This window comes from Prionailurus viverrinus, chromosome A3 (assembly GCF_022837055.1).
Source record: "Prionailurus viverrinus isolate Anna chromosome A3, UM_Priviv_1.0, whole genome shotgun sequence".
NCBI classification, from domain to species: domain Eukaryota; kingdom Metazoa; phylum Chordata; class Mammalia; order Carnivora; family Felidae; genus Prionailurus; species Prionailurus viverrinus.
Genome location: NC_062563.1, coordinates 44,453,302 through 44,472,733, shown reverse-complemented (window position 1 = coordinate 44,472,733; position 19,432 = coordinate 44,453,302). Strand labels below are relative to the sequence as shown.

Sequence of the window (19,432 nt, the reverse complement as noted above, 5' to 3'; positions counted from 1 at the left end):
GAAGTGGTCCTGTACCCCAGGACCCTCTGACCTGGAGATAAAGTCACCCAGGCCCGCTTGATGCATTTGTGAAATTCGGGCCAGCTCTGAGGTTGTTTTAACACACATCCTGTCCTATTTGTCCAGGTGACTGACAATAGAGACAAGAACCAAGATCAGGGATGCCCCTCCAATCACACACAGGTCTTTTTTCTTCCTTGAAACATGGCGGGGGCTAGGGGTGGTAACCTCCTTTTGCTGCAAACACTCATGCTAGTCTTTAAAAATGGTCATTTCCTTTCCTGGAGCTCATAGGAGAGAGAGCCCTCCCACATTTCCTTCAACCTATGATCTCCTTTCCCAAAGAGAGACAGCTGTGGGTGCACTGAGAAAGACCACTGCCCGAGGTCAGAAGACATGGGCTCGTTCTCTGGTTCTACTACCTGTTAAAATATGACAGCCTGGATGGGTCATTTAACTGCTGGCTCTAAGTTTCCTTGCCTGAAAACTCAGGGTGATGAGAATATTAATTAACCACAGCAAGGAACTGAAAACCAGCCACATATGTATTCCTAGGGAATGGCAACACAGCCTTAACAATGGAAAAAAAGACAGTAGTTAAAATGAATGATTGATCAGCACATGCATACACACAGATCTCAAAAATACAGGAGAGGGAAAAACACTGCAGAATATCATTATAGCCAAATAACACTCATGTGAATTTGAAATCACAAGAAAAAACAATGTTATTGTTTGCACACACAAATACATGAAGTGGAAACACTAACCACAGGCCAACCATGCCCAAAATAAGGATGATGATTGCTTCTGAAGGTAGAAGACCTGAGAAAGCATATAAAAAAGAATGTTGGGGCACCTGGGTGGCGCAGTCGGTTAAGCGTCCGACTTCAGCCAGGTCATGATCTCGCGGTCCGTGAGTTCGAGCCCCGCGTCGGGCTCTGGGCTGATGGCTCAGAGCCCGGAGCCTGTTTCCGATTCTGTGTCTCCCTCTCTCTCTGCCCCTCCCCCGTTCATGCTCTGTCTCTCTCTGTCCCAAAAATTAAAAAAAAAAAAAATTAAAAAAAAAAAAACGTTGAAAAAAAAAAAGAATGTTGACTTGATCTGCAATGTTATATTCTTATAAAAAGAAAAAGAGTAGAAGCAAATAAAAATATCAACACTCATTAATTCAAAAAGTAAATACACTGAAGTCTGTTATATTTTCCCTTACAGTTTTCTGTATTAATCTTTTGTTACTTTGAAGTAAATTGTTGGGAAAAAAAACATGCATTCATTCATTCAATCAATCATTCGTTCAACAAAGATTTAACATCAACAAATATTTGAGATGCAACTACCATGTTCTTGGTATTATGTAGACCCTGGGGATACAATAGTGAGCAAAACAGCCCCAGTGCCTGTCCACACAGGGTTTAGCTCCTGCAGGCAAAGACTATTGTGGAAATCATGTGTCAACTTGACATTCATGCCTGACATTTGATGTAGAGGGGAGCGAGGTGCTGGGAAGGAACACTTGGGTGTGGTTGGGTTTTAACTCCAACTCGGCAGCCATCCCTGGGTGCTCAAGGAACACGTGACTCACGAGCATGTCCAAATTAAGAAAACTTGCAGGCAGAGCACTTAGCCCAGCCCTGACTCCAAGTAGACACTTGACCTCGTCTCTGGAAAGAACCTATGGATTTAAATTCTAGCTGAGGAATTAATGGGTTTACATCTGAAAATGGGTTTGCGTTAGGTGAGTTTGCCTCTGAAATAATCATACTGTTATCTAATAGCTGAGCATGGATGGCAAAAGGTCCAATTCTTCATATGTTGTTCAAACACAGTGACACAAGACAGTTTTAAGAGTTGGTCCAGAAGGTAACCAGGATGGTGAGGAGGTCTCCAAACCATGTCATATGAAGAGGGGATGGGGAGAAGGAAGCTAAAAAAAAAAACTGAAGATATGGAAGTCTGAACAAGGAAGACCTTAATATTTGACCTTAAAGGGAAGCCATGGGGAAAAGGAATTGGATTTCTTTTATAGAAGTCAGAATGACTAGGGCTGCCTGGGTGGCTCAGTCAGTTAAGCATCTGACTCTTAATTTCAGCTTCGGTCATGATCTCACGGTCTGTGAGTTCAAGCCCCACATTAGGCTCTGCACTGGTAGTGTGGAGCCTGCTTTGGATTCTCTCTGCCCCTTCCTCCTGCTCGCTCTCTCTCTCTCTCTCTCTCTCTCTCAAAATAAATACATAAACATTTAAAAATTCTTTAAAAAATAATAAAAGAAGTCAGAATGACGAAAAGGAAGATCACTGGTTCAGCCCAAGGAAGACAATTTTAATAATTCCAGTTGCCCCAGGGAATAAAAGGCCTCTTATAAGGAGGTGGGGGAGAAGGTCCCTACCACTGAGGATATCCAAGGACACAAAAAAAGACCACTTTCAGGAGATGCCGTAAAGAGAACCTGGGCATTATACCAGGTGCTGGGCCACATGGTTTTTTAGAGTCTCTGAGTGTCCAGAGCTGAGGACTCTCACTTATGGTGTTCTGAGAAGATAAGACAGCCACACAGGTGTGCTGCTCCTGCATGACCCAGTAATCATATGCAAATCCTGCAGTAGTACCTTCTGGTTTTGTAACACCTTTGCAGATTTTTCAAAGTTCTCTCATGTGCATTTTCACATTTCTCCGAAGAAATGGTGGAGCCATTCCCAGGCCAAAGGAGGCGAAGTGCGGAGGAAAAGTGAGAGGAAAGAGCCCTGACTGGCCACCCAGAGACCAGCCCTCATGGGACCAAAACACTGGAGGAAACCCTGGGTGCTCCCTGCCACGCCCCCCTGACCCGCTACCTCCCTAGGAAGAGGTCATGACAATGAAGCATTAAGGTGTGCCGAGTGAGCCACAGAAGCCCAGAGCTTCCCACTGCTGCTGCCCCTGCTGCTTGTAGCCAGACCTAAAGCAGGCCCTCAATCCCCAACCTGCTGAGGTTGAAGCGGCTGGAAACCTCATACCGCCTCCAGGCCGCCAAGCTGGCAGCAAGCTGGAGACTCCTGAGAATCCGAGAAGCATGCCCACTCTTGTCTCTTCTCCCCAGATACCGATTTCCCGGGGAGCAAGAAGTGAGTCACCACACTGGATGAAAGATGTGAGTGAACACTGGAGATCCTCTACTCCCCCAGGACCTCTTTGGCAATGCAGCCATGAGTGTATGAGTGTACCAGTCACCATGGCTGCATAACAAACCAGCCCAAACTGGCAGCCCCAAACAGCAACAATCACTTATTGTTTTTGTCTATATGGTTCTGGGGGTGACTGGGCTCAGTTAGGCAGTTCTCACTCAGGATGCCATTTGGTTGCAGTCTGATGGTGACCGGGACTGGACTCATGCAGAGAGTGTCTTCACTCACATGTCTGGGTGTTGATGCTGGCTATCAGCAATCAGACAGGACCCTGGCTGGGGCTGTTAGCAGAAGCACTTATAAGGGTCTCCATGAGGCCCATGCTTCCTCTCAGCACAGTGGCCCAGTTCCAAGAGCAACTATCCCAAGGGAGAAAGCTGAGTGGAAGCTGTATTGCCTTTTACGACCCAGTTCTGGAAGCCACACAACTTCTACCATAGTCTATCTGTTAAAAGTGAGTCATGAAGGCAGCCAGACTTAGAGGAGGAGAATGAGAGCCTATGCCCTACCCAGATAAATACCAAAACACTTGTGGTAATGTTTTAAAACACTGTAAGGTACAATCCTTCCTCCTGGGCTAAAAACTACATCCCATAGCCTTCAAGGGATCTGAAAATGTCCAATTACAGGTGGGAATTACCTCCCAATGTGCCAGGCTTTGGGATGAAGAATATCATTCAGTTGGATGTGTTTTTTTCTGGAAGCCTTTGTAAGTCCCACATTTGGGGGTGGGAGGTTCTGGAAACATGAAAGCATGTAGGACCTAAATACCAGGGCTACATAGTTCCCTACTTTAAAGATGTCGAGTCACTTTGAAAGATGATTTGGTGTGACATATAAACTCCATTTAACACAAGATAGAGTCCCTGAGGGATTAAAAAATTACCTGAGGATATGGATACCTTTTCTTTTGAGTCTGGAGCCAGAAAACCCAGTGTATTCCCCTAAAACAATACACGTGCTAGAGACTAAAGTATGGGCCACATGTTTGTAGTGACACCACGTTTCCCAATTTCTATTCAGGGTTTCAACTGAGTCTTGTCCAAAAATAATATAAAAGCAGGGAGGGGGACAAACCATAAAAGACTCTTAAATATAGAGAACAAACTGAGGGTTGCTGGAGGGATTTGAGGTGGGGGGGGATGGGCTAACTGGGCAAGGGGCATGAAGGTGGGCATTTGTTGGGATGAGCACTGGGTGTTAATATATAGGAGATGAATCACTGGATTCTACTCCTGAAATCATCATTGCACTATATGTTAACTTGTAAATTTTTAAAAATTAATAAATGAAAAAACGAAAGAAAAAATAAACTGAGTCTTTTCTGTGGATTTACAGAAGTTCCAGGCCCCAGGCCCTAGCAACACTGGTAGAAATAACTCTTTTACTTTAATTGACTTCAAAATAAAAAGATCTGCCTGGTGGGCAAAAGCTCTGTTTTCTTGCAGAAGGAGCTCAGGCAGTATTTTCTTGGTGTTCCTCTTTTTTCGATTTTGACATGTTCTGAACTTCCCTGGGGTCCCCGGAAGTCTAACACGTGCACGGAGGCAATCGAAGATGAATGAGGAAGGGAATGCGTGTTTCCTGGTTTTCGTGAGAGCCTTCTGCCCTTGGACCCTGGCCTGGAAAGCATTCTCGGTTCATCCAGCCTAAGCCTGCTGCTTGCAGCACCAGGGCTTGGCGAGCAGTTGGCACTTGTACAAACACATTATGACACGGTGAAAACCAATGGGGTGAGTCTGAGTGCCAGTTCCTAACAAGACAAACCCGTGCACGCAGAGGAAGTGCAAAGTGCCATCACGCGCCCTTCCTGGTTCAGGAGGAGCTTTCTAACTTGTTTTACAACATGAAACTGCTTAGTTGGGAAGAAGCAGTCAGTGTTTGGCAATCATAGCCGGCGCCCCACTCACCTTCCCTCTTCTTAGCACTTGGGTGCACAGAGGCCCAACTTTCAGCTGCCGGCACCTGCACCCCTTCAACCAGGTACTGTCTCTAGTCATGGATGCCGCTCTGTCTGAATGAGGGGCAGGCTGGGAATGCTAGTGCATTCCCTGGGAGTGGCCCTCAACTGATGACTGCTGGGAACTGGTGTATACATAACCTGGCTCCCTGACCCCTGGGGGGGGGGGAGGGGTCAAAGGTATCTTCTATACCCTGTTGTCCCCAATGGTAACTGGCTGACATGTCAGACATCCTCCCTCTCTCTCTTCCCTACTCCCTACTGGTGTTTCCTGGGATCACCTCCCAGATAAATTCCATGGACCCAAACCCTTGTCTCAGCGTGTGCTTCTAAGAGAACCAGAACTGACTCAAGGTACTTGATGGCTACAACATGAAATTAATGATCACCAAGGGTATTCTTCATTGTACAAGTTGCTTGTGTACCTCAACTACCTACTCCAAATCAACTTGTGTGTCAGGAACTGCAGACAAGCAGACACGGAACACAAACAAATGAAGACCTGTGCCAACAAAAGGTTCTGCTAGGAGAGAACTTGTTCGGGAAAATGAGGATCTCCTCCATTCCAAAGACATGACTCACACACACACACACACACACACACACACACACACACACACACAGTTCCCACTTTAATGCAAAGCTAGTCCTCTTCCCCAACTAGGCATCTAGTTCCCAGTGAGATGCTTGGAGAGAGAATGTCCTTTTCTCTCTGATGCTGTTTGTGATGAGGAGCATGCCCAGCTCCAGCAGGAAAGAATGTCACACGGGCCTCCATGAAGCAGCTTCCACAGCAGAATGCACATGGCTGTTTATTCAATGAATCAGACTGTTTTTCTCCACCTTCACAGCTCTGCTTCTCCCACTTCTTTTTGTAACTGAATAACTGAATGTCCAGTACTGCATCCAGAGAGCTTATAAGGCCTTAAGGATGAGGGAGATCACCCCTTCCAACCCCTCCCCCTTCCCTTCCTACAATCAGAGCACTTCTGGCTCCAGTCCATGGTTCTGCTCTGGTTGGGGGGGGGGGGGGGAGTGAGAGGTGGCATTAGGGATGACTGGCCCTTGTCTATAACTAACCCCTGGTCAACCAAAGCTCTTACCAATTTGCCAGACATCACAAAGGTCTCTTTGAAAGTGGATCCAATTTCTTTTTTTTCATAATTGTTATTTTTTAAATTTTTTCTTTGATAGAGAGTGTGTGTGCATGAGTAGTGGAGAGGGGCAGAAGGCAGGAGAGAGAGAATCTTAAGCAGTCTCCATGCTCAGCATGGAGCCCGACACAGAGCTTGATCCCACAACCCTGGGATCAGGACCAGAGCTGAAATCAAGAGTTGTCCAGGATGCTCACTTGACTGAGCCACCCAGGTGCCCCTAAATAAGTTTCTAAAAGAAGTGGCCAAAATCTGTAAGGCATTTCCTAGAGAGAAATATACCCAACATATTAAGATTTACATGGAAAGTTTGTCATGTGTATGTGTAATCTACATATATACATGTTTACCAACATGTGTATATGTGTGTGTGCTTGCATATAGTAAAGGATGTATCTATATACAAAAACATGAATGAATCTCAAAAATAGTGTGCTTTAATAAGGAAGTCTTACATCAAAGAGTACATATTTTATGATTCCTGGATATAAATTTCTAGAATAAGCATCAACTAATCTATGGTGACAGAAATCAAAAGAGTGGTTATGTGAAGGGTGGGCTGAGGGTTTCTAGAGAAGGGGCATGAAGGAACTTCCTGGGATGATGTATGCCCTAGATGTTGATAGAGATTGGGAGCACTACTGTATGCATATGTCAGAACTCACTGATGGGACACTTAAGACGCATGCACTTCATTGTGTATAAACATTACCCAAAAAGAAGGATAAACAAACAATAAACTCTAGTTAATGATATGCATGCTAAACTATGGGAGAGGGAGTGTATTTATTTCTGCAAATTGTTTTGAAATCCACTAAATTAAACAGGAGAGGGGTGCCTGGGTGGCCCAGTCAGCTGAGCATCTGACTCTTAATTTCAGCTCAGGTCATAATCTCATGGCTGTCGGGTTCAAGCCCCATGTCGGCTTTGTGCCGAAGGTGAGGATCCTGCTTGGGATTCTCTCTTCCCCCCCCCCTCTCTCTCTGCCCCTCACTTGCACGCACCCACACATGCTTTCCCTCTCTCTCAAAATAAATAAAAAAACATTTGAAACAGGGCAGATTGATGGATGGATACAGGGCTGGCTAGATGAACAAATCTGTGAGAAAGCCAGTAGAGTCAAATGTGAATTACAGAACCTAGGTCCTGAGTCTAAGTTCACTGTAAAATCCCTTCAATTTTTCTGTATGTTTGCAAATTTTTATAATAAAACGCTGGAGTGAAAACAAAAGTACCTGAAAGTAGAATTCTTGAGCCTGGATGGGGGAGAGGGGATACAAATTCATAAATAAACAGCACATGAAATTGTGGCATTGAAAAGACAATAATTCTAGATTTACAATGAGTAGATTTACTACTGAGAGTCTGTGTACCCTCAGCAACCACCAAGCGCCATTCATCCTAGGCCCCAGGCAAGGGAACACCTTTTTGTGAACCACAAACACAAATGATTCCTGCAAAGGGGCCAATGTTCTGCATGAAACTAGCATCAATGGATAAAAACACTGGACAGAGGATGGGTACAGCTTTGTTGATTTTCCTTCCTTTAAATTCAGCATTAAACTATAATTTAACTTAATAAATTGGTCTAGTACTTGTGGTTAAAATGGCACAGGTAGGGGAGGAACTGTTTTTGGAATATGGAAGGATCATTGTCCATGGAACACAGGTCACCTCTTTTCAAATGACCTGACAAAGTTACGTCCAAAGGGCAGACGTGCAGGGTGAACATGGGCAAAATCGAGCACAGAACAATCCCAGCTTCTTTCCCACCTTCTCACTGCCCTTCACTGCCTCTTCTTTTATCCGTCAATATCCATTCTGGACAGCCAACCTCGCACACTCCATCTACTAAGACCAAAATTCCCATTACCGGTGATTTTTCTATAGATTTTCTCAGGACATTTCAACAAGAATTCAGGTAAGTGTAATTCCCATTTCCCAAGAAAGACCCACTGGGGGGGCTGAGGTTGATGCTGACACGTGTTCATGTGCCAACATATAAGGTTTGACAATTAAGCACATTTTTACTTTTGGGGCACCTGGGTGGCTCAGTTGGTTGAACGTCCAACTTCAGCTCAGGTCATGATTTCACAGCCCATGAGTTTGAGCCCCACAATCCAGTTCGGTGCTGACAGCTCAGAGCCTGGAGCCTGCTTTGAATTCTGTGTCTCCATTTCTCTCTGCCCCTTCCCCACTTGTTCTCTCTCTCTCTCTCTCTCTCTCTCTCTCTCTCACACACACACACACACACACACACACACACACACACACACATGGATAAATGTTAAAAAAAATGTTTTTAAAGAATATTTTTACTTTCCACCTACATATTACAGGCATGTTTCAGAGATGTTGTGGGTTCAATTCCAGACCACTGGGATAAAGCAAATGTCTCAGTAAAGTGAGTCACATGAATGTTTTGGTTTCCCAGTGCGTACAAAAGCTAGGTTTACACTCTGTTGCAGTCTATTAAGTGTGCAATAGCATTGGGCCAAAAAAAAAAATGTGTGAAACTTAATTAAAAATACTTAAAATGCTAACCATCATCTGAGCTTTCAGTGAGCTGTAATCACCCGTCACCACAATAAATATAATAAGAATTCCAAAAGTTTGAAATAGTGTGAGAATTACCAAAATGTGACTGACAGACACAAAGTGAGTGAATGTCATTGGGAAAATGGTGCCTATAGATTTGCCCATCCTAGGATTGCCATAAACTTCCAATTTGTAAAAAGAAAATGCAGTATCTGTGAAGTAAGATAAACCAAAGTGCAGTAAAATCAGGTGTACCTGTGTAATATTAGTATGTCAGATCTGTTTACTTTCCTCCTATAGAAATCTCCATACCCTAATCAACACCCTAATCAATAACCACAATCTCTTGTGCATAACTAATTGAGGCCCTGCTTATGAAACCCCTTAGCACACAGTAGGTGCTCAAAATATGGGCATCCATTCACACATTGAACATCTGCTGTGTGCTACTCTACAATCTTTATTCCATTGATTCTTCATGGCAACCCTTTAGATTTGTACCATGAATTATCCCACTTCTCAGGGGAAGAAACCAAGGCTTTGAGAGTTTAAATGACTGGTCCATGATCCTACAGCCCATAGGTATCAAAACAGGACTCCTCTCCAGGTCTGTGGAACCCTGGTCCACATCCCTACCTCTGCCCAGAAGTACTTTATAAAACATGGCTACCCCTTATCTCTTTTTTCTCTCAATAGTCCAAGGCAGGGTGGGAACTCTGAGTGCCTATTTAGTGACTGAGGTAATAGACGCTTAAGTGAGTCCAGCCTGACTACACAGACCCCAGTCTTATGCTCCTTCTAGAGTGGCCTGTCCCCAGTACTCTGCATCCTGTTTCTTCCCTTTCTCGGCCAAGCACCCCTAATCCCAACAGTATGGACACTGGGTGAGCTCTGAGGCTCCGTGCAGGCTCAGGGCTAGGGAGCCAGGCTGGGCTTTGTGCAGAAAGGCCTTGGCAGGGATGGACAAGCCACTGGGCTGGGCTCATGTCTATTTTGTTCTGAGTCCGCTTCTAAAAAAAGCTTCTAATCTTTAATTCAGGGATTTTATTGTTCTATTATAGAAATTTCAGCCAAACTAATGGCTTAAACTATATCAGGAACCTCAGAAGCGCCAATATGAAAATCCAGACATGTACTTATTTAACCTTACTCTCCAAGGTGGAATGTGAACTTTGTCATGGGCATAGATAGGGCCTAACCCAGTAAATTCAGACTGGGGGTGGCCGTCAGCCCACAGGCCATGGGGAGCCCCCACGTAGGAGGAAGCAATAGGCTGGCTGCCTGATGCCCAAGTATGCAGTCTGTGGAAGGCACACTCAGTGCACTAACTCAGATATGCCCTCCCCATAGCCCTCAGCCACACTGCCTGACTACTCCACATAGCCTGTTTTTAAAAGTCTGAGGCCCAGAGGAGCTGCCATGAGCCTCTGAGGAGAGACACCCTGACTGGGCCTCATCCTACCCTAAAGCTCCCAGAGTCTACCCCAGGCCTGAGCATGTCCCAGTGAGGTCAGGATCAGAGTGCCCACTGAGATCATGATGGGAGAGACAAGTGCTCAGCAACCCCCCAAGGTCTAAAACACAAGAGGAAATCCCCTGAAAAGCAAGGCAGGAACACTCCCCCTTGACCCTGATAGACACACATTTTAAAATACAGCTAGGTGAAACTCCATCCTGGTGTTTCTCAGGGGAAGAAGTCTTAGAAACAAAACCCAAGGACTGTCCCCCCATGATGGAGTCTGTGTGGCTCACAAGGAATGCCAGTTCTCTTCCTCTGGACCAGCTTTCCAGAGCTGGCTGGTGCATGGAGGCAAGTGGCCTCAGGCCACAGTCTCAGCCCTGACTGCACCCTGGCATCACTGGGGAGCTCTCAAGCCATTGAAGCCTGGTTTCCAGCCAGAGACTTGAGTCGTCTTGGTGTGGAGTGGGGCCTGGATTGAAAATCTCCCCAGGGGACTCCAGGGAACTAAGCCAGGGCTCCTCGCACTCAAGTGCACCTAACAAGCCCCAGGAGTACTTGTGAAGACCCAGATGGCAGGGCCCACTTCCCAGAGGCTCTGGCGCAACAGGCCTCAGGTGGGGCCCAGGAACAAGCATTTCTGACAAGCTCCCAGGGCTGCTGCCCGTCTGCTTCGCTTTGAGAACCATTAAGTTATCTGAAAGCACCTGTATGAGAACAGGGTAGTGTCCTCCTGCTGACCTCGATTTGCAGGTATGATTTCAGGCAGACTCCACACACAAACAAGGTGAGGGGACATGGCCCAGCCCTGTGGCCAAGGGCAGGAAAAGTCGAGACGTGCAAGGACTAGTCCTTACTCTACTACCAACCAGAGGTGGATGCTGGACATGCCACCCTTCGTACCCCCTTTCATGCCCCTAGACCTCAGTCCTGGCTTCAACTGTACAATGAGGCTATCTGTGGCACAAGATCATTTTGGAATGTGTAATTCAAGAAAAAAGTCCACAGATCACCTGGGGTGTGCTGCGGCACCACCAAGGAATAGGTAGCAGGCAAGAATGAACTCCCATAGAGCTGGAGATGGGGCCAGGGCCACATTTGCTCCCTGGCCTCAAGGAAGAAGTGGATGCCACTGTCACTATCAAGAGGCCACATGGGTGCAGCCAAGGGGTACACCGGGGCCAGGAGGTGACTAACCCTTGAGCTGACCCCAAGGCAGGTAGGTGTTCCTGGCCACCCCATTCCAATGCCCATGGTCTCTACACACAGGTGAGCTCACTTCTCACTGCTCTGGGGGTACCTGCAAGGTAAGCCCTGGGGATACCACACTCCCCAGCAACCAGCCCCTCATGGATACTTCATCCTCTGACCCAAAAGGGAAGCAATTCCAGGTGTAAGGAAGATTGCATTAGTCCACACCAGTGGTTTTCAAGCATTTTTATGGGAGTGAACATTACCTCTTCTACTTTAAACAGATCCCTACAATACGGACAGACAACATTAAAGGTTCTTGACTGTGTATCTATGTGTGGGAGAGAAAGCAGTAAAATAAAACTCACAGACCCCTGCAGCCCAGGGCAGGGCTGCACTATCTAAAACACTAGTTTTAATATGGCACAGGCACCATCTGGGGGAAGGGTCAGGGAGAGGGGGGATTTTTTCTTGTCTTAACCTCCCCTCCAGGCCACATCAGGTGCCAGTCCCAGGGCCTAGAGCAGGGTGTAGCAGCAAATATTCCTATGAAAGACCACAGAGTAAATACTTTAGGCTTTGCAGGACCTATGGTCTGTGTTGCAACTACTCAGCCCTGCCTTCATATAGCAAAGGCAGCCACAGACAACACATAGATGGATGTGTATGTCTGTGTTCTAATAAAACTTTATTTACAAAAACAGTCAACAGACTAGATTTGGACAAGGGCCATGGTTTGCTGAGCCCTAGCTTGAGGAAAAATGTTTGGAATCAAGAATCCCTAAGCTTCTTTCCACATTTATGACTATGAATTCTCAATTCTTTAACTCAACTTGCCTTGCTATCAGTCTAATTTATCTACAAACAATACAGTCATTCCTCACTTTCAAATATTTTTTGTTCCAAGATCCAAACATGTTCCAATAAGCTAGTGAATGTAAAACTGCTTTGAAGGTCTAAAGTCCTGTGCAAACAGGCAGGCCCACAAAAGCATCTAAGAGCAGAGCTTATCATCCTTCACCTGTGTTTTGGGAAGATTCTAGGTACCACTGACTGGATTAGTCTGCCCAGGCTGCTTTTAAAGAACAAGGCTGTTAAGAATGTCTCAAGAAATAAGTCCTAAAAGGATCATGTAGCTAGAAGAAATGAATAGTGTCTGGCCCTTTCCTCCCAGAGCTGGAGACTTCTAAGCCCTTCATTAGTGTGAAGTAGAAAATCCTGTACTCCTTATCTTATCCTATGTATCTATACAGTGGCCTATGAGGCCAGAACATGGCATTAGTCAGAAGTCTCCTAGTTAATCTCTGGACATGTCTCCTTCGCACAGCTCTAAGAATGTTGCACTGTGGCCAAACTATACTCAATAAGCTATCCATCCTTAAAACAGTCTTCATGATCCCACCATGTCCTAATGTGCCTCAGAGTGGCAAAGTCCTTATAAATGACTGCCATCACTCTGCCTTCCATTGTATTTCTGGTAACAAAGACAATGTGGCCACAATTTAATGAACATGTACTGACTGAGGTTCCAGCTGTTCACATAGCTCACTTCACTGCATGATTACAACTCTGTAAAGTGGGTGTCTTGCATTTTGCAAATGGTGGAAATGAGGTTCAACGAATTTAAGAAACTCACCTGGCATCTCACAGGCTGAAAGTGATGGATTTGAGATTTAGGGTTTACTCTGGAACTTAAACTCTTACATTATTGCCAATGATTCATGTATTAAATGTTCATCATTTTTCCTAGGGTTCTTGTATTTACAAAGAAGAAATGCAATTTGCAATTAGGCACAACTGGGACCATTCCTACCTGAATTGTGACCCTCCCAAGGTGAAGAGAGAGTTGAATTATGTCACCTTGAGCAAGTGAGAATCATGAAGGTTAAACCAAGAGCTAAGTTCACCTCAGAAGATGTCAGTCTGGGTTAGGATTTTGCTGTAGAGGGAGAATACTGCTCTTGTAAACAGATAAAAAGAAACAAGTTTGGGGGTTGGGCAGGGGGAATAATGTAGCAGAGACTAGCTAGCTGTTCACCAGGTCTGCTGTCTCTTATTCAAGGGCATTCTGCTAGTATACAAATCCCAGCCTCCCTTGAAGTGAGAAGTTGTCCTGGACTGAGCCTTGACCAATGGAATGTGAGCAGGAGTGAGGATCTCACACTCAGCTATGCACAAACCTCCATGCTTTTGCCTCTTAAAGCAAAGAAGCACAACCACCTTGGAAACCAAGTGTGAGGATGAGAAAGCTTCGAAATGGAAGGCTTCAGAGTCCATGGACCACCTCTTGAAACAGGGCCCCCAAAGACCAGAACCTTCCACAAGAAAGAAAGAAACTCCTTTTGTGTTAAACTCCCAAAGCTAGACTTCTTGTTACAGCAGCTACTATTACCCTGTCTAACTAATCCAGTAAAGAATCTGACACAAATTAAAGAGCAGATCACAATAAGTGTCTAACTTGTGGCACTTAAGAATGTCAACAGCTATTTTTTGAATCATTATGAAAATTACAAATGCATAGGGAAGCTGGTGAAAGTTCAGTAAGCGAGTATAATAAAGTATAGATTTTAAGACTTTAAAAAAAAAAACCCTTAGCTCTTTCCTGGGTTCAATCCCAGGGATAAAACACTGGGACAACTGAAGTTTGTCATTTTTAGTACTGTGGATGTATTTGGTTAAATAAAACATATTATTAAAGTAAATTTCACCTGTTTCTGTTTACCTTTTTAATGTAGCCACTAGAAAATTTAAACCTCCATCTGTAGCTTGCATTCTAATTCCACAGGACAGTGCTACTCTAAATCATGCAAATGTCAGGCTTTCCACCTGATCACCAGTATGTTTGCAGTATCTATGTATGACAGTTGGGGGAGGGGCTCTCCTCTGCTTCTGACAAGTGCATTCACCCACTCACCCACTCTGGATATTTTTTTCTTCATTAAGAGATAAGAGATGTAGCCTTTTCACACTTCATAGATTAGTCATGCCCAACCCTGTGTCCTGTGGTTTCAGAACAACTGGCCTTTTTTTTTTTTAAGTTTTTATTTAAATTCCAGTTAGTGAACATACAGTGTGTAATACTACTTTCAGGTGTACAATATAGTGATTCAACACTTCTATACAACACCTGGGGCCCATCATGACAAGTGCCCTCCTTAATCCCCATCCCCTACTTCACCCATCCCCCACCCACCTGCTTAGACCAACTGGCCTTGATGTTATGGTTTAAAGTCAAAAAACAGTAGGACCCTGGGGCACCTGGGTGGCTCAGTCAGGTAAGCATTCAACTTTGGCTCAGGTCATGATCTCACGACTCAGGAGTTCAAGCCCCATGTCAGGCTCTGTGCTGACAGCTCAGAGCTTCAAGCCTGTTTCCCTCCCCTGCTCACACTGTCTCTCTCTCAAAAATAAACATTAAAAAAAATTTTAAAGGAAACAGTAGGACCCCAACACTTAACTTTGTCTGTGACCTGCAGCCTGAACTAGTCTGTGTTGCCTGCCAATCTGGGGCCATACTCACCCCTTGTATTTATCCCATATTGCTTCTCTTTTATGGACCTCTGACTTCCCTCCTCTATTACAATTCACATTTGGCTCTCAGATCATGCAGTTTCTGGCCATTTCAGTAGACCCCTGATTCAGTAAACCCTCCTGGCATGCCCCATAGATACCTACAACACAGGCCTGGGGTGTCTTTCCCATCTTCAGGGACCTTAGACCCAATTAAGCCAGTCAGAGAGAGGGAGATGAGCCCTTTATCAAAAGAACATCCGGTGATCTCAGAACGAAGCCCATGCCAAAGGCTATCATTTTAAATAGCTTCTTTCTTCCAAAGTTTATTTGAAGGAGGCACTCAGGAAAAGCTTATTTCCTTAAAACATCAAAGAACTAAAAACCAAAAGATGACAGATTCTTCTAGAGACAGACTGCAAAGTGTATAAATAAAAATCTGCAAAGTGCACAAATAAAGATGACAAAGAGTTCATTTCTGCCACAGTTGTCCACCACTCTCAATATTACATTTAGCTAACTTAATTTTCCATGGATAAAATTTATTCAAAGTTAAATTTCACTTAATAGGTCATCTGAGTAAACAGTTTCAAATGTTATTTGCCAAAAAACAATATGTTTCCAGGCTCTAGATGAAATCGGCAGTGTCAGTGTTTAAGAAAACAACCTTAAAAATTCACAGAGGACTGGAATAATTGCAGAAAAATTGGAGCCAGAGCTTAGTCGTTTTCATGCAGTTCTGAAGGTAAAAACAAAATTACCAATTTCCACCAAAATCATGTCTTGGAGTAGCGGGGGGGGGGGGGGGGGAAGATAATGCCATTTAAAAATAAATTCCAGGGGCGCCTGGGTGGCTCAGTCGGTTAAGCGGCTGACTTCGGCTCAGGTCATGATCTCGCGGTCCGTGAGTTCGAGCCCCGCGTTGGGCTCTGTGCTGCCAGCTCAGAGCCTGGAGACTGTTTCGGATTCTGTGTCTCCCTCTCTCTGACCCTCCCCCGTTCATGCTCTGTCTCTCTCTGTCTCAAAAATAAATAAACGTTAAAAAAATTTTTTTAAATAAAATAAAATAATAAATTCCAAAATATTGCAAAAAAATGTATCTTTAAAGTGGCAGCTGTCATATGAAGACTGTGCCATCTCTGTGCTGTCACACCAACCAAAGAGAGCGCTGACACTGTAACGGGCACCCTGCATCCTGGTCTTTCCCTGGGCAGTGTTCTGGGTACAGGGTTTCCAGAGGAAGGAAGAAGGAGAGGGACAGGGAGAGAGGGCAGGAGAGGGGTAGAGGAGAAGAAGAAAGGGGAATGAGGGCCAAAGGAGGAGGTATGACAAGCAATTCTGCAAATGCAAAGAAGTTATTCAGGGCAGTGGAGCAGGGCAGCTTGGGGTGGAAGTTTTCATGAATCTCTCGTCTTGAAATTTCATGCAACTATTGGATCTGTACAATGGAAGGGATAGAAAGGATAAACTAGTTGCAGATCTATTTCAAAGATAAGGAAACTGACATCTGAGAAAGCAAACCAGCCCCATATCCTGAACAGAGAATATAAGGTCATTCCATCTCCAAACTCTGAACCTACTTACTCTAATGGCCCCTGAGGCCAAGGGTTCCAAGAACACAGCCTGAGAAGCCCAGTGACATCACAAATTCTGCTAGATGTACTTTATGACAAGAGCCAAATTCACTCCTGCCTGTGACCCTGGCACCATTACTCACTTGGCCATGGCAAATGCTGGCACCCCAAATACTCAGGTCCCTGAGTAAATAAGTGCCCCTCTGAGCACAGAGGGAACCCAAGTGCATCATCTTTGGAAGTACATTCTCGCTCTGCTGACATCATAACAAAGAGGAAGGAAAGCTGGTCCAGAAACACAGGGCTCACTTCCTAGCCCTACATTTAAGGCTTTTGAGAGCAGGGTGCCTGGGTGGCTCAGCAGGTTAAGCGGCTGACTTTGACTCAGGTCATGATCTCATGGTTTTTGAGTCCGAGCCCCACGTCGGGCTCTGTGCTGACAGCTCAGATTCTGCTTTGGATTCTGTGTTTCCCTCTCTCTCTGTCCCTCCCCTGCTCGTGTTCTCTCTCTCAAAAAAATAAATAAACATTAAAAAAAATTTTTAAGACTCTTGAGAGCAGACACTAAGCATTCAACCAGTACATGCACTATTCTCTGCATACAGGGCTACTTTGACCTCTTAAGGAAACCAGGGCAACTGGGCCTTGGCTCACTCTAGCTCAGTCCTCCCCTCCCATAGTGAGTTAGAGACAGAGAAGATGAAAACTACTAAATTTTCCAAACCAGGATCTTATGAGTGCTTTAGCTCTCAACATTTTTGCATGAAATACCTGTTCCATCAAGACTGAGAAGCAGACCTCCAACAGCATTCTGGAAAGAGCACCAAGGCTACCAGGGGGCATGTGTGTCCATGGTCATGGTTTGGCCACGTTCTTGTAGAAACAGAGCATTCCTCAGAGGCGCTGTGCTCATTACCGTGGCAGGATCTTTCAAGCTTGTCTGTATTAGAAGATGGTGCTAGGACATCTCAGCCCCACTGGCTGACTGCTCAGACTTGGGCCACCTGAGGCAACGGCCTGTTGACAGAACCAGATGGACCGTATGTGCCCATTCCTGTGAGGAGTGGCTGGAGAAGGTAGTTCCATGACCCACTTATAATGGAGGGATGGTTGCCCCCAGCAGAGAGTGAGAAATACACGAGTGAGGTCCCACTACAGAACTACCACCACACACAGGGCACTGAGCTGTTCTTATTACTTCATTACCAATTCTCACAGCAGTCATGAAAGGTCAGAATGATTATCTCAATTTCTCAGAGAAGCAGACAGATGCTTAGAAAGCCTATTTCTCCCAAAGCCCAGAGCTTCTAAGCTGGGATTCAAATGCAGGTTGAGTAGGACTCCAAAACCCAGGAAGAGATGGAGCTCTCAAATCTACATGTCCACTTTACCTCCTTGAGGTGCTTCCAATTAAGCCTGGAAGACGAGGAGATGTTCAAAAACAAATGGAAGTTCTAGATCTGCCTGTCCAATAGAACTTCCTGTGGTGATGGAAATATGTTATGATCTGTGCTCTCCAATACGGTAGCCACAAGCCACACTCAGCTATTAGGTATTTGACATGTAGCTAGTGCAGCTGAGAATCTGAATTTTTAATGTATTTAATTTGAATTTAAGTCACCACTGAGTGTCCATATTGGACAGCACAGTTAGAGACATTTTGTAGCAGAGATATTCAGCAAACAGAATGGTCACAGCAGGCTTGGTGAAGAACAGAGGCTCCAGGCAGGCCCTTGATGTATCAGGACTTAAAAAGATCCCTCCTTGTTTCAGGAATGACCACTTTCCCTGTAGAATTTGGCTCAGAGTCAAGGGCTCTGGAAATCAAGCCCAGTTCCCATAGCACACAAATGAAGAAATCGAGAATATTCCTTTTGGGTCTTTATTCTTTCTGTACTGCCTCTAAGCAGCATTATGAGCTCTTGTTCAGTGCTCCTGCTGCCCTCTAGAAGCCCTTCCTTCTCTCTCCCCCTATGCCCTCCTTGCCAACACCAGCAGGTGCTGGGCTTGTGCTCTTTTTAAAAACCTGGATGTGTTTTCTACCTGGAACTGAGTCATTTCCTCTCTTGCAATGCCTTTTAATGTGTTTATTCTTCTACACATGCCACTCTGAGAAAGACACTTCTTGACACAGTGAGCATACTCTCTGCCACTCACAGAGACAACACCACCTCCCTCAACACACATCCCTCAACAGGGAACAGAAGCCCTCCATCACCACTGGCCCAGAGCATGTTGGCTGAACCCAACCTGGAGCCAGTCACTGTATTATGTGACTCCATTCTTTCCCATACCAAAGGTGACGACTGGCCTCCATAATGCTGTATTTCCTGTCTTCTGACATCCCAATCACCATCAGCCTCTTAGCTCCAGAAAGATGTTGAAAAACGCTTGGCTACAATGCCAGATCAGTAACCAGGGTTCTTGGCACATCTCTCTACAAACGGCTCTACAAAGGCTCTGTCTGCTGTGTGTGGCACTCGAACCCATCACATCCATTTTCACTTCTAGCTCACATAGCAACTATGTGCTTCACTAACCTTCAAGAGTGTTCCTTCAGAGCATTTAATAATAGCCATGGTGACCCTTGAATTTTCCAGCTTGAGGAATATAGATTATGTAGTGCTGAGGGCTATTGTGGGTTTTTTTTGGGGGGGAGAGGGGGTGGCTGGTAATCTATTTTTAATTCCTTCCTGCTCTGCTTGGAAAGTGACTGTTAAAATTCTCAGTATGGTGGTGAAGGACACCCCTACCCACCTTCCCAAAAAAGAGCAGGCACACAACTTCACAGAACACCTTCTGTTCTCAAAGGTCTAAGGTTCTTTGGGCTGCACTGAAGACTGTTTATATCTTTCCAGCATGACACTAAAAATAAGACTGG

At 45.1% G+C, this 19,432-nt stretch overlaps 1 protein-coding gene across 2 annotated transcripts in view; it reads right to left on the bottom strand.

Moving 5' to 3' along the window:
• SLC24A3 (solute carrier family 24 member 3) overlaps positions 1-19,432 on the bottom strand; it is a 489,601-nt gene that overhangs the window by 406,254 nt on the left and 63,915 nt on the right. The gene's annotated exons all lie outside the window — the stretch shown is intronic.